Raw genomic sequence first — 12,904 nt, 5'->3', positions numbered from 1 at the left:
GAGTGCAGAGATTTAAGGAGATGACCTTGAGGGAAATAGGCAAGAACTATTATATAAGCAAAGAGAGCTGAAAGAAGCTTGGGAAACAAGATAATATTGAAAAGAGACATAGGCATGCTCCTCCTTGATTTACTGGGATATAAAAGAGAGGGGAGGTAAAGCACTATCAGGCTTGCAAGATTCTGTTATTATCATTTATCTCAGTAAAGTATAGTTCTTATCTTCCCATGGTGCCTGTTTCCTGATCTGGTCAGGCTGACAATGAGATAGCCCCACTAACATAGACAATTATTATCTAATTAATAAACCAATTATTCTTGTATGAAGCAACCAATTTCAACATGTGCTTTAGGTTATACACTAATCTGTTTCTTTGTGACAGCTTTCTTGGGTTTATGAGGATTTTCTTGGGTCAGGACAATCTAAAGTAGTCTTACCACTCCTCTTCTGCATATTGGTGATCAAATATATCATTATACCTTCCCTTACACTTTGTGACAGTGTGCTGGTCTATTATGCAAATCTCTACTTGTTAAGGTATATTTTCATGGTTACCCCAGGAAGGCTGAGATACTCTTTTTCAGAGAGCACAAACATTTGGACAACACTACTCATCTCAAAGAATCTCCACATCCTTTTATCACCATAACTGTACTTTCAGTGCTGGTTAATTATATTGGGTTTGATGCAGACCAGCAGCTCCATAAATGGAAGGACTCCTTCTTTTTTGTGAAAGTGAATCAGATTCAGCAGAAGTTCTTGCCCTGAGTATTGGTTATTCTCACAGAACAAAGGGAGGTAACTCACTTTCTACTTGTTCCATTTGGTCTTCTGACACTGCAGAGCAAATTTTAAGGACATGCATGTGAAAGAGGAAAAAGTAAAAATACCTCTGCTACTAGGAAGAGCTGTTTGAACAACTTGGGTTGTCCACCCACATGTGTTTTACCATGAGGTCCTTTGAATATCGACTTGGAAATAGCCATGTGTAGCCTTCAAGAATTAAAGTCAATGAGCTCTGAAAGTTGTAACCTTTAGGATCATATGCCATTAATCAGAAGGGGAGAATCTTGAAGATTGCTAGACATTTCTTATAAACCAGACACATTTGTTTAAACTATTTCTACTTTTTCTAAAATCAACCAATTAAGTTTGACCTGAACTTCTGACCACAGCATTAAAACTCCTTTCACGGTAGCTTTATTTTTCTCAATATTCTCGAAGCAAAATCTGGAATTGCCTCAGTTCAGGATATTTGGAGAGGAGGGGGTGCAAAGAAGGGTGTTAATGTACTTAATTGTGTTTTTAAACATTTTTTCCCTGCCATTCAGCTGAATCTTCTCAGAACTGCTAACTAACTCCCCAGAACCAATGAAACAGCAAACATCAATAGAGGGACAATAGAAACAGGGAAAGAGCTCAGTAGAGATAAAATTGAAATTAAAACAGTAGTAGTAAAACTGCTCAGGCAAGAGGAATGTAAACTTCCGTTCAGTTGAAGTTTAAATACAATTTTAAAAGGGAAAATAAAATGCTTTTGATCTCTGCCTGGTGCTAAAAAAGACAATAAAGCATACCTCCCTTGATAAAAACCTTCCAACAATGCCACAGAAGAGTCCCTCTCCTTGGCTTTATCTGCCTTATCTCAGGTGACAAAGGTGCTCAGAGAAGGGTTTCCAGTGAAAATCCCAACAAACCATGGGTGAAAAATTGCCTCTTCAGGTATGCAGGCCCCAAGGCAATTAAGGTACATTCAAAGAACCATGACTTTGAACTGTGGTCAGAAACAGCAGGCAGCCCATAAAGATGTTTCAGCACTGACAAAATGTGTTTCCCCAAACCATTTCTAGTCTGCAGCCTAGATGCTGCATTCTCAACTAACTGCAGCTGCTGAATTCAAAGGGTGCCCTGTATAGAGGGAGACAATCCAATCTGCTGTTGAACTTCCTGACAGAATGATCTTCTCTGAATATTTCAGAAGGGCACTTTCTATCCCCAGAGCATTTGTACCATAAGGTGAAAGGGGGAAGAGATACCTGGCTGGGAAATCTGACACATCCTGACACTAACTTACACAATATCAATTCTCCAGCTGGAAAATCTGACACATCCTGACACTAACTTACACAATGTCAATTCTCCAGCATGTATTACTGCTGCCCAGATAGCACCACTTCTCAGGGATGACATTCAGCATGAGGACCTTACTCTGCCCTGTTATTCTTCTCTACGGTTTTCATCTCTTCTGCAGAAAGTACCAGGGCAAAGGCCTACTTCTACTCTACCTCCTTAAGTGAGACTGTGGCCCTCAACTAAGTGGCTGTCAGACAAAACTAGAAACCTGCTTCACAGGGACATAATACGCTTCAAAGCAGCACACCAGACACACAGAGAAGGAGGGAGCAAGGGAGGGAGGGAGCAGAAGAGAAAACTCACTTGCTCAATTCACTTTCATGCTGGTCTTAAGAGTTCTAAGTCAATGGGAAAATGCCTCCTGGAGTCAGCTACAGACAGAAAAGATGGGCTTGTTTTCTTATCCTAGTGTGGCTTCCAACTAGTGCAACCATGACCAGATTAAATAATTTTGCAGATATGATGTACACCCTCCCTGTTCTGTGAGCATATCAGGAAACTTATCATGGTAGAACATCCCTTACTGGCATTTTCAATGAACAGACATTTGCGCTGGCCCCTGACCTGACGGATATTAGTCTAAGCACCAGTTAGGACTTCTACTGCTGCATGAGTTTTTGACAAGAGGGAAAACAGCAGTTATTAGAATTTAACTGACAATATTGTGTCCTCATCTGTCAAAGCAGATGAAATTCATATCAGTTAGATTTGGTGACCTGCTATAGATTTTCCAACACCCCCCCTTTTTTGCAGATATATTAGGCAGAATGTTTATTTCTGTTAATAGTAATAAAGTATTTTACATTTGCCCTATGTAGGCAGGAGGCTTGAAAATATTAACTAGGAATCACTGTTCTACACAGATTGAGTTTATGTTTTATGAATACTTTACTCTCTTTTTATGTTGTATTTGCTCCTACAAATCAGGTGGTCACAGTCATGCGCCATTGTGTGATATTTTACTCAGAAGTTAGCACTGCTTTGCTCAAGTAAGTATGCACAATCCTACACAGCAGTGTTTCTCAAACTTGGCTGTTTTAAGATGCGTGGACTTCAACTCCCAGAATTCCCCAGTCAACATGGAGTTGAAGTCCACGCATCTTTAAACAGCCAAGGTTGAGAAACGCTGCTAAATGTGTTTATCTAACAGAATAATTCCATATATGTGTACCTAGAAATGGTCCAAAATGTATTTAGGATTACTGCTTTTCAGTCTAAAAAAATCCTGAAAATGTGGTATCACAAAACAAATAATAAACATAATAAAAATGTAAACAAAAAATGTCAAACAGTGAAAAAGAGTACTCTCTCGTGGATAAGCTTTAATTTAAAATGTATAAATAAATTAAAAGGTTTTAACATGACCAAACTTCTCAGATAGTTGCCCCTTTTGTATTATATATGGCAAATGTATGAACCGAATGGGAGAAGACAGAACTGGCCTCTCTTCACATCTCTCTCTAGTGCCGGCTCTCCTCACATCCATAGACCCGGCACTAGTGAAAGAATCCATGGCAGCAGTTCCATGCAACACACCCGATCTAGCCAAATACACCAGGATAGAAATACCCAGAATAATGGACCTCTGCCTTATGACCTACTTTCAGTTTGATGGACAAATATACCAACAAATCAAAGGAACACCCATGGGATCACCACTCTCAGGACTCATAACAGAGACTGTAATTCAGCACCTGGAAAGGATAGCACTCCCATGTATTCAACCCAAAGATTGGATCCGATACATGGATGACACTTTCATCATAATAAAAAAGGAACAACTGGAGGAAACACATGAAAGCATCAACAACATCTACAATGGAATAAAATTCACAAGGGAAGAAGAAAACAACAACACACTAACCTTCTTGGACATCCTCATCAGCAATGAAAATGATGGCAAGTTAGAAAGAAAGTCTACCGGAAAGCTACCCACACTAACCAAGTTCTCCATTACCAAAGCAGCAACCTAACCTCCCACAAGAGGAGCTGCGTAAGAACATTATTCAGACGAGCACAAACACACTGCAGCAACCCAGAACACCAGAAAAAGGACACAGACCACCTATGCAGCATCTTCCAGCAAAATGGATACCCCCCCAACTTTATCAAAAAGTGCCTGACCACTCAACCCAACCAACAGAAGCTACAAAAAAGATAACTCTGCCATACATCAGAAACATCTCAGAAACTACCAACAGACTGTTACAACCACATGGCATCACTGTAGCATATAAACCAACAAAAACTCTTCAAAACATCCTAAGTAACCCAAAAGACCCAATAGCCCAAGAAGAAAAAACAGGAATCATCTACAACATACAGTGTAAGGACTGTAGCAGCCACTATGCAGGACAGACAGGCAGAAGACTAGCAGAGTGTATCCACAAACACCAACTGGCAGTCAGGAGACATGATGAAAACTCCTTAATCTCACAACACATGGATAGACTCAACCATAGTTTCAACTGGGAAACTGTGAGCATCCTAGACCAAGCCAAATCCAACAATGCTAGGGAATTCCTGGAAGCCTGGCACTCAGACAAAGCAGCCATCAACAGACACATAGAGGTAAACAACATTTACACACCATTCAAGAGACAATAGAACAGCCAAAAGGCCAGAACACCTCCTTGCCAGCAATCAACACCCAGATATGCAAAGATTAACACCACGATTAACACCAGACAAACAATCAAGCGGCACAATACACCTTAATCAAGGAACTATTAACTCAGTCAATCAACCAAGCAGCAAACAACAGCCCAGTCAAGGAACTCCCAAGGAGATCACAACACCCCCACCAACACAAGCAGGGAAAGCCACAGTATATAAACTGAGAGCAAGACCCTCTCCCTGTTCGCGCTGAAGATGTTGCCTAGTCTGGCAATGAAACATCTGCCAGAAAACAATAAGGCTCAGAGAGCACCAGGGACTCCACAATCTGATCCTAACTTGGTCCTTCAAATCTTCCAGTGCTGCAACTGCTGGAAACAAGGTTCTTTTCTTCTTGAGCACTTCTGGGTGGGGAGGTGCGCCTAGGCAAACATGTCCTTCCTGCCCTTGAGTTAGGGAATGCAAAGGCTGACTTTGTTTCCTGGCAAACTAAACAAGTCTGCCAACTGCATTTGGTGCAACTGATGTAGGGAAAAAGCAGGCTGGGCTTATCCTCGGTTGGGATGGCTTGCAACAGTTTGCCAGCCCAATTGGTTGGGGATCTGGCAGGGATCATTACCCTGCAAGGTAATGGTCTGAAATTGGTCTGAAATTGCTCCCCTTGTATCTTTTGGTGGTATGTGATTTAGCTGCCACAGTTTATCATATTTCCTCCTTGCCATCACTCAGAAAAGGAGGAAAAAAGGTAGGAAATGGAAAAAGCACAGCTGAGAGGAAAAAGTTGCAGGAGAGGGAACATGCATGGGTAGGTTTATAATAGCAGGTGTGTAATAAAGAGTAAGGATAACTATATAGGGGAAATAAGTTTGTGGGTGCTTGCTGTGGTGAGGGTTCCTATAGGGTAAGCATTCTAGACTGTGCTTGTGAGTTGGTTTCATGGGGTTTGTGTGTGTGCATAAGAGGAATGGAAATTATAAGTGGGGAAAGAATGAAAGAATACCATCCACTGCAAATTCTGCCAGGTACACATTTATGGCTTTATTATGATTAAAAATGTTACATGGGTACTTTATAGATGGAAGAGGGGAATTCAGTTGTGAGGAGACTCAAAATCCTGGTTAGGTTATAGACCTTTCTTACTCTGTTTATCGTGATGTCAGAATGAGAGTCTGGACGTTCCCTAAAACCACTTCCTATGGACTCCTCTCCCCTTCCTTTTTTAGTCTTTCAGTAACTAATATCTGAGCTTCTACTCAACTAGATTTTCTGGAACAGTGAAAATAACAATAATGTGTATTATTTATGAGTGCCCCACGGACCTGGCATTGTACTATAATTACACCAAAAAGAATAAACCCTTCCTACAGGTTTAAACTCAGAGGATGTGGAAATACCTCAGGGAAGCTGTATCTTTGGATGTGAGCATTTATTTGCCAAAAAGTGGCTTTATAGGCTTATAACTTTAAGAAATGGCTGTTATATGTTGTTTGTAGAGATGCTGTATGTATTTATTTTTGCCAGGGTTCAATAAATTTATCCGTGATTTCATCATATAATGGTCCTCTGATAAGAAATATTCACTAAACCAGCTCAATAGATCAAGTATATGGATCAATGTTGCATGAAAAAGTAGGGCTTATGATAGGAGAAAATGTGTTTTTTTCCTCAGGACCTGTTACTGGTTTCATATAATTACTGTTTTTGTCTGATAGGAAGATGAGGGGTTTTTTCCACCCAAATAATTACCTGTGAATATTGTGTGGGTGTGCGTGTGTGTCTTCTTAGATTTACTGGGAAGAACAGAAGTTACTGTGAAAACAAAAGAGTGGGTGGAATGTGCAAATGATTGCAAACTTTGCTGTTGAAAAGCATGGGTGATGTTGAAAATTACTGGAGCTGCTTGCTTGCTGGATTTTAATCATGTTGTAATGCCTACACCAAGCTGCTTCACTCTTTCCTTTCCATCCCTGTCCAGTTGCCTCTTCTCTTCTTCTCCTTCCCATATTGTTTTCCCTTTCACTTCCCAGGGCAGCTCTCCCTTCCCCATCATCCTCCTGATTTGTATGGGAGGCAGCTGATTCTGCTGGAAGGAGGGGGGAATGTGTGTGTATAAGGGTCTTTGTTCATTTCTGTGGATAACAGTGGTTTCTGTGTAAGAAAGAACATTGTTGGTAGTTGCAGATGGGGGATCAATTAATTTTATTAATTTTACAGGCAATTAATTTGAATCAATAGTTGTTTCATCAATTAATATTTTTTTTGTCCTGGCTCTGACCCCAAAATTGTACTTTGGGAAGTATAATTTCTGAGGCATATGGGTGTGATTTCTGATGTGTATATACACACGCACATATGTCACATGCACACATTTATTGAGGAACTGGAAATTTCCAGGACTGATTTTATATGGACTTGGCAACTGACAAAGTGGAGAAGCTGTCTGGGTTTTCTCCCCACCCCACCCCCCACCCCATCTTCTCTTCCTTTGGGTAGGTTGTCTTACATTCAGGGTCATATTCCTTTTGGGTTAATAAACTAGTTAAGGTGAAAGACACAGACATTAGACATTCCAGCTATACTTGTTTATAAGGCTCAGGTCAATAAAAATTGAATCATACAATTGGCATTCTCCTTTGCAATTAGATTTACAAATGTGTTTTGTAAATAACTACATTAGCCTCTGAAGTCACTGAAACATTCTGTTATGTCCAATTGTATCTGTATGATTATTCACCCTTCAAAGGCAAATCTCACCAGTGTATTAAACAATTTGAGCAGGAAAATAAATAAATAAATAAATAAATAAATAAATGCATACAAGAATTATGTAGCATTTCCTGCCATTTAGCCAATTTATCCATTATCTAGAATATGTGAGAGAGCCAGTTTGGTGTAGTGGTTGAGGTGCTGGGCTAGAAACTGGGAGACTGTGAGTTCCAGTCCCTCCTTAGGCACACAGCTAGCTGGGTGACTTTGGGCCAGTCATTTTCTCTGAGCCCTAGGAAGAAGGCAATGGCAAACCACTTCTGAAAAACCTTGCTGAGAAAACTGCAGGGACTTATCCAGGCAGTCTCCGAGAATCAGACACAATTGAACGGATGGAATATATATATATAGAGATAGATAGATAGATATACACATACACACACACACACACACATAAAGTACATACAGTATATATATATACACACAAACACACACATACATACACACATACAGTATACACACACACACACACAGTACATACAGTATATATATATACACACACACACATACAGTATGTGTGTATACACACACACACACACATACAGTGTGTGTGTGTGTACACTGTATGTATACATCATTCATATATATACATACATACATACAGGATTTGAACCACACTGTTTCAAAGACACCTGCTCTTCTGTTTGGCTCAACAGCATGTCTTTGCATTAAATGTTACTTTTCTAAGAGAAACTGAAATTACTAAGAGAACTTCATGTTGCCAGATACCCATTTTACACACCCCATGTGGCTGATACCCCATTTTCAGTAGACTACTAATAAAGTCCATGCTTTTGTCAGTTTCTACAAAATGACATGACTACTTTCTATACTAATAGAATGGCATCATCATGTAAAGTGTGGTTACATGAAATAAATTTCTACTACAGAACCATATGCAAAGCTGGAAGGTGGCTGGTGTCAGAGTTGAGCTCCAGTCAAAGCTGGGTTTACTTCATCTTCGATGCCCAATTGCATTCCTCATTCTATAACATTCCAGTTACTCATTGTTCACTCTCCTGCCTTCTCTAGCTGCTTCCTTTATCTGCCTCATGTATTAATTGCTTAATTAATTATTAAAACATTTCTATCTCACCCTCAAATGTTTGAAGACAATGGGAGCTTCCAATAGCTAAAACAAATATAAAGAAAACATTAAGAGTATTCAATAACCAGTAGAACAAGCGCAATAAAGCAACAGTAAACAGTAAAGTGCCCCTATAAGACGCATATAAAGGTAAAGGTAAAGGTTTCCCTTGACGTAAAGTCCAGTCGTGTCTGACTCTAGGGGACGGTGCTCATCTCCGTTTCTAAGCCTTGGAGCCGGCGTTGTCATAGACACTTCCGGGTCATGTGGCCAGCATGACTCACGGAACACCGTTACCTTCCCGCCGAAGCGGTACCTATTGATCTACTCACATTTGCATGTTTTCGAACTGCTAGGTGAGCAGGAGCTGGGACGAGCAACGGGAGCTCACCCCACCGTGCGGTTTCGAACCGCCGACCTTCCGATCGGCAGCTCAGCGGTTTAACCCGCAGCGCCACCGCGTCCCATTTATAAGACGCATACAAGCCAATAAACATTAGAAACTTGGCCATATGGATCATTCTTAGCCCTCTTGAAAGTTTATAAACTCTGTGCTGGTGAGCAGACTGGTGAAAGCTTTTCAGAGCTGAGTTGCCATGGCAGAAAGACCCCTTTCCTAATCAGAGCTGTGGATAATTTATCTTAAGAAAATGTCAGGTTTTTGAAGTATCAGATAGACTTTATAGGTACTGAGGGTGTCAGGACCAGCCCAAGACTGTCCACTGTCTGCAATGAAGAAGAACAGGGAACTCCCTCCCCTAGTTCCAGTGCTCATGTGGCAGCTGATGGAACTGAATATTACTCTATTGTCCATTCTCTCAAGGGCAGGAAGCAATTGCAGAGGGCCAGGTTAGGTAGCCCTCTACCCACCAGTCTGTTTTCTGACATTAACCCATTGCTCTACCCAGCATCCACCACTTCCTTCTACCTAATGCCTGGGCCAGTTCTGGCACCGTTCTAAACCCTTTCAGGCATCAAAAAGAGAAAAACAACCCTTTGAATTGTGCCCTGAACCAGATGGGCAGTAGGGACTGAACATTCTCCAGATGGTGCCATTTCAGCATACAGAGATAATCACATTATTGCCATCAAAGTCACCCAGAATAGTAGAAATTGAAATGCCCTTCAGAGGTTGGCTTGCTCAGGTTTATTACCAATTTCCTTTGGGTTCAATAAACAACTGGCCTATATTAGCGACAACGCCACAGTATGGGTTCTAAGAGGCTGAGAGGGGTCCATCGTTGGTTTTTGGGTATTTCAAGTCCTCTGTGGACTACAAGTCAAGAGGAAGCCTACTGTAATTCAGAGACAACAAGAAAAACATGGAAAAGGCTTAGAAAGAAAGAAAAATGTATGCATCTCTGTGTGCATACACATATGTGAGAGAGTCAGAAAGCACAACAGCCAAATAAATTAGAAGAAATGTGAATGGCCTCCAGAGAGCTACCCCTGCACCCGGCAGCCTACTCAGCTGAGAGATATTCAACATCACCCTACTCTATTAGTTACTGAATATTTTATACCCTGGCTACATTCGCTCCATTTGTATTCTGCGTCTCTCTTTCGTCATATGCATTATAAACGAGCAGTGTCTGGAAACTCTCTCTGGGAAGATTTGCCTGGATGACTATGGATATTTTATAGTCAAATTGTGGAGAGCAAACTAGCTTTCTGAGCTGTGCTGAGAAAATCAGGAAAGAAAAAAGGTCATAAACTGGTTATTAAAAAAAATAAATACACGTTGGACTGTACAGCATTCTCCTTCCTTAGTGCAATGGGACTCAGCCACACAATGATGGGGAGTGGTGATGTGCACATGATGAATCTGAAAAAAAGACACTATGATTTGCCAGGCTCTGCTGTGAAGCCACTGGCAAAAGAATTCAAGATTGCTGATCAAACCAGTCCCATTTCATTTTACCTTTTCTACAAACCTGCAGCCAAATTCAAATTTCAAGGATGAGAAAGGCAGGTCTTTAGACAGAAGTAAGCAACTGTTACCTCCAGATGTTTTGGATTACATCAGTGCTTATGAGATTCATAGCTCAACAAACATCTAGAAAGCACCGGGGTGTCCAGCTTCAAAACTAATATCCTTTTCTCTTTAAAACAGAGAACTTACATGTATTAGTTCAAAGTGATACAGGGTAATAAGATGTATGATTTTTATATTCAGAATTAGTATGATCATCTCATGAAAATTGAAGCCATTACTTGAGCACTGAATCCGCTATAACAATTCTTTCTCACTTATCACCTCAAGCAATTGCTGAACAAGAGGCAAGCTGAGAAGTGATTATGGCAAGCTATCACATGTTTAGGCAAGAAATATACCTTGAATTTGGTCCAGATGCCCTCAAAAATTAAAGAAAAATAATTAGAAACAGAAACAAAGGTGATGAGTGCCAGAACTAGCAGAACAGAGGGAAGGCAGGCAGGCAAGCAGGCAGGCTTAAATGTTGGGATGAATCATCAGTTCCCCTTATTATTGCACTGAGGTCTTCAAGGGAAACAACGTTCTCATTTTTCTTTCTCTGGCTACATGTACACCTTGTCGGGTTTTTAATAATTTATTTCCTCTTTGGTACAAGCCACAGCATGCTGCAACACCTAGCTAATCTTGATTGATCCCCAAAAGTTAATTACTCAGATGGGAGGCCACCAGAAAGCCCTGGACTGTAGGCTAGATTAGGAAGTTGAAAAAAAATTCAGCAAAAGGCAATGGCAAAAATGCTTCTCTGCTGCCGCCAAGAAAACAACATTGAAATCTCCAAGTAACCAGAACATCAACCTTGACTCAAGGAAGATTTAACTGCAGGACACTTAGGGACATCTCAAAACATCAATGCAGCAACCTTGTGCAAATTTAAGAGATTCTTGGAAGTGCTTGAGGGACATGGAGAAATGTCTAAAGTTTCAATGGAAGAACTAGCAGTGCTCTGAACAAGGGTTGGAAGATGATGAATACCCAGGAGTACAGGTGGATTTGGGTGGGTGAAAGGATTCATCAATGTTTCTCTGGTTTTCTTAGTTGTTGTACTCAGAGTAAATACATTATTAGACTGAAATGGTCCAAAGCAGTGTCCATATCATTGCAGTACCCCTAAGTAATGCCTAAACCAGGGAAGTGGTGATGGTGGTTAGCTATTCCCCTAATCCAGAGATCATCAATTTTTGTTTCTGGCCTAATGGTCACAACTCTTCTTCCTGACTGGTCTGCAAGTCACAGGAGTTGGGCTGAAAACTGATGGGCTGCTTTTCAGATAGTTTTGAGGGTTTGTAGAACAGTGTGGAAATTGAGTGGTTTACTTCCCAAAAGCCCTGTGCTCCCTCCCCAGCCTAATTTTCTGGTCTTAAAAGTTAAAATTGGCCATTTTACCACCAAATTTCAGTGGCTGTGCCCCAGAGTGCTTTGGGAGCTCCCAGAAGGCCACTGGGTAAAGTACACACAACCTGCAGCTTACCCAGCATTGTCATATTTTTTTAAAATAATATTCCCATATATAAGACATCTTGATCTTGTTCAAGGAAAATTTAAAAGAGCTGTTCTTGGTATCTTTCTATATTTCCAGGACTTGAAATAAAAGTCCTTTTTGAGATTAACGCAGGACAATTACTTAACGGTAAAATTTAAGAATTAACCAACAAATGTCCAAAATTGACCAGGCAAGAACAAAATGACACAATTCTGGCTCAGGCCTATATCAGACAATCTTACAGGCATTCATCACCTAATGTGAATGAAGACTTCTGCATGTCCATGCCTGGCTAGCTATCAGTGAGGCAGATGTGGGTCTTCATACTGTCAAGGAGACATAGTTTAACACAGCCATTCTCTTTTTTCCTGTATATAGGAAAAAAGGTGCCACAGACTAAGTTCCACTTGGTGATATCTCATATGCTTAGATAGAGGAAGATGTTAATTAACTCTGTTTATGAACCTTGTTTATCAATAGGCAGACATACTACTGACTGGGCCCTGATTTCTCAGTCCAGCAGGTGATTAATAACTTAGTGGCTTTTGAAAGAGTGCATTTATTATTCAAATTAATGAAATCATAATCAAGAGGTGACAAATTAGCAATTGCTCCTTGAGTGAATATGGAAACTCATTAGGTACTTTTGTGGTTTTGTCCATGTACAGCTTCATCTCAACAATCAGTGACAGGAGGTGAAGAGGAAGAAAGAGATGTCCTTTGAAATGACTTTGCCTCATAAACAAATCCTTATTTGCACATGATTTTGCCATTTTCTGAGTCTTGTTTATTCTCTTCAAACCATAGTAGTAACCAGAAAAACCCT

At 40.5% G+C, this 12,904-nt stretch overlaps 1 protein-coding gene across 2 annotated transcripts in view; it reads right to left on the bottom strand.

Moving 5' to 3' along the window:
* MDGA1 (MAM domain containing glycosylphosphatidylinositol anchor 1) overlaps nucleotides 1-12,904 on the bottom strand; it is a 278,861-nt gene that overhangs the window by 26,436 nt on the left and 239,521 nt on the right. The window lies entirely within an intron of this gene.

This window comes from Candoia aspera, chromosome 1 (assembly GCF_035149785.1).
Source record: "Candoia aspera isolate rCanAsp1 chromosome 1, rCanAsp1.hap2, whole genome shotgun sequence".
In the NCBI taxonomy this organism is placed as follows: domain Eukaryota; kingdom Metazoa; phylum Chordata; class Lepidosauria; order Squamata; family Boidae; genus Candoia; species Candoia aspera.
Note: the sequence above shows the minus strand (reverse complement) of the source record. Positions and strands in the feature narration are given on the sequence as shown.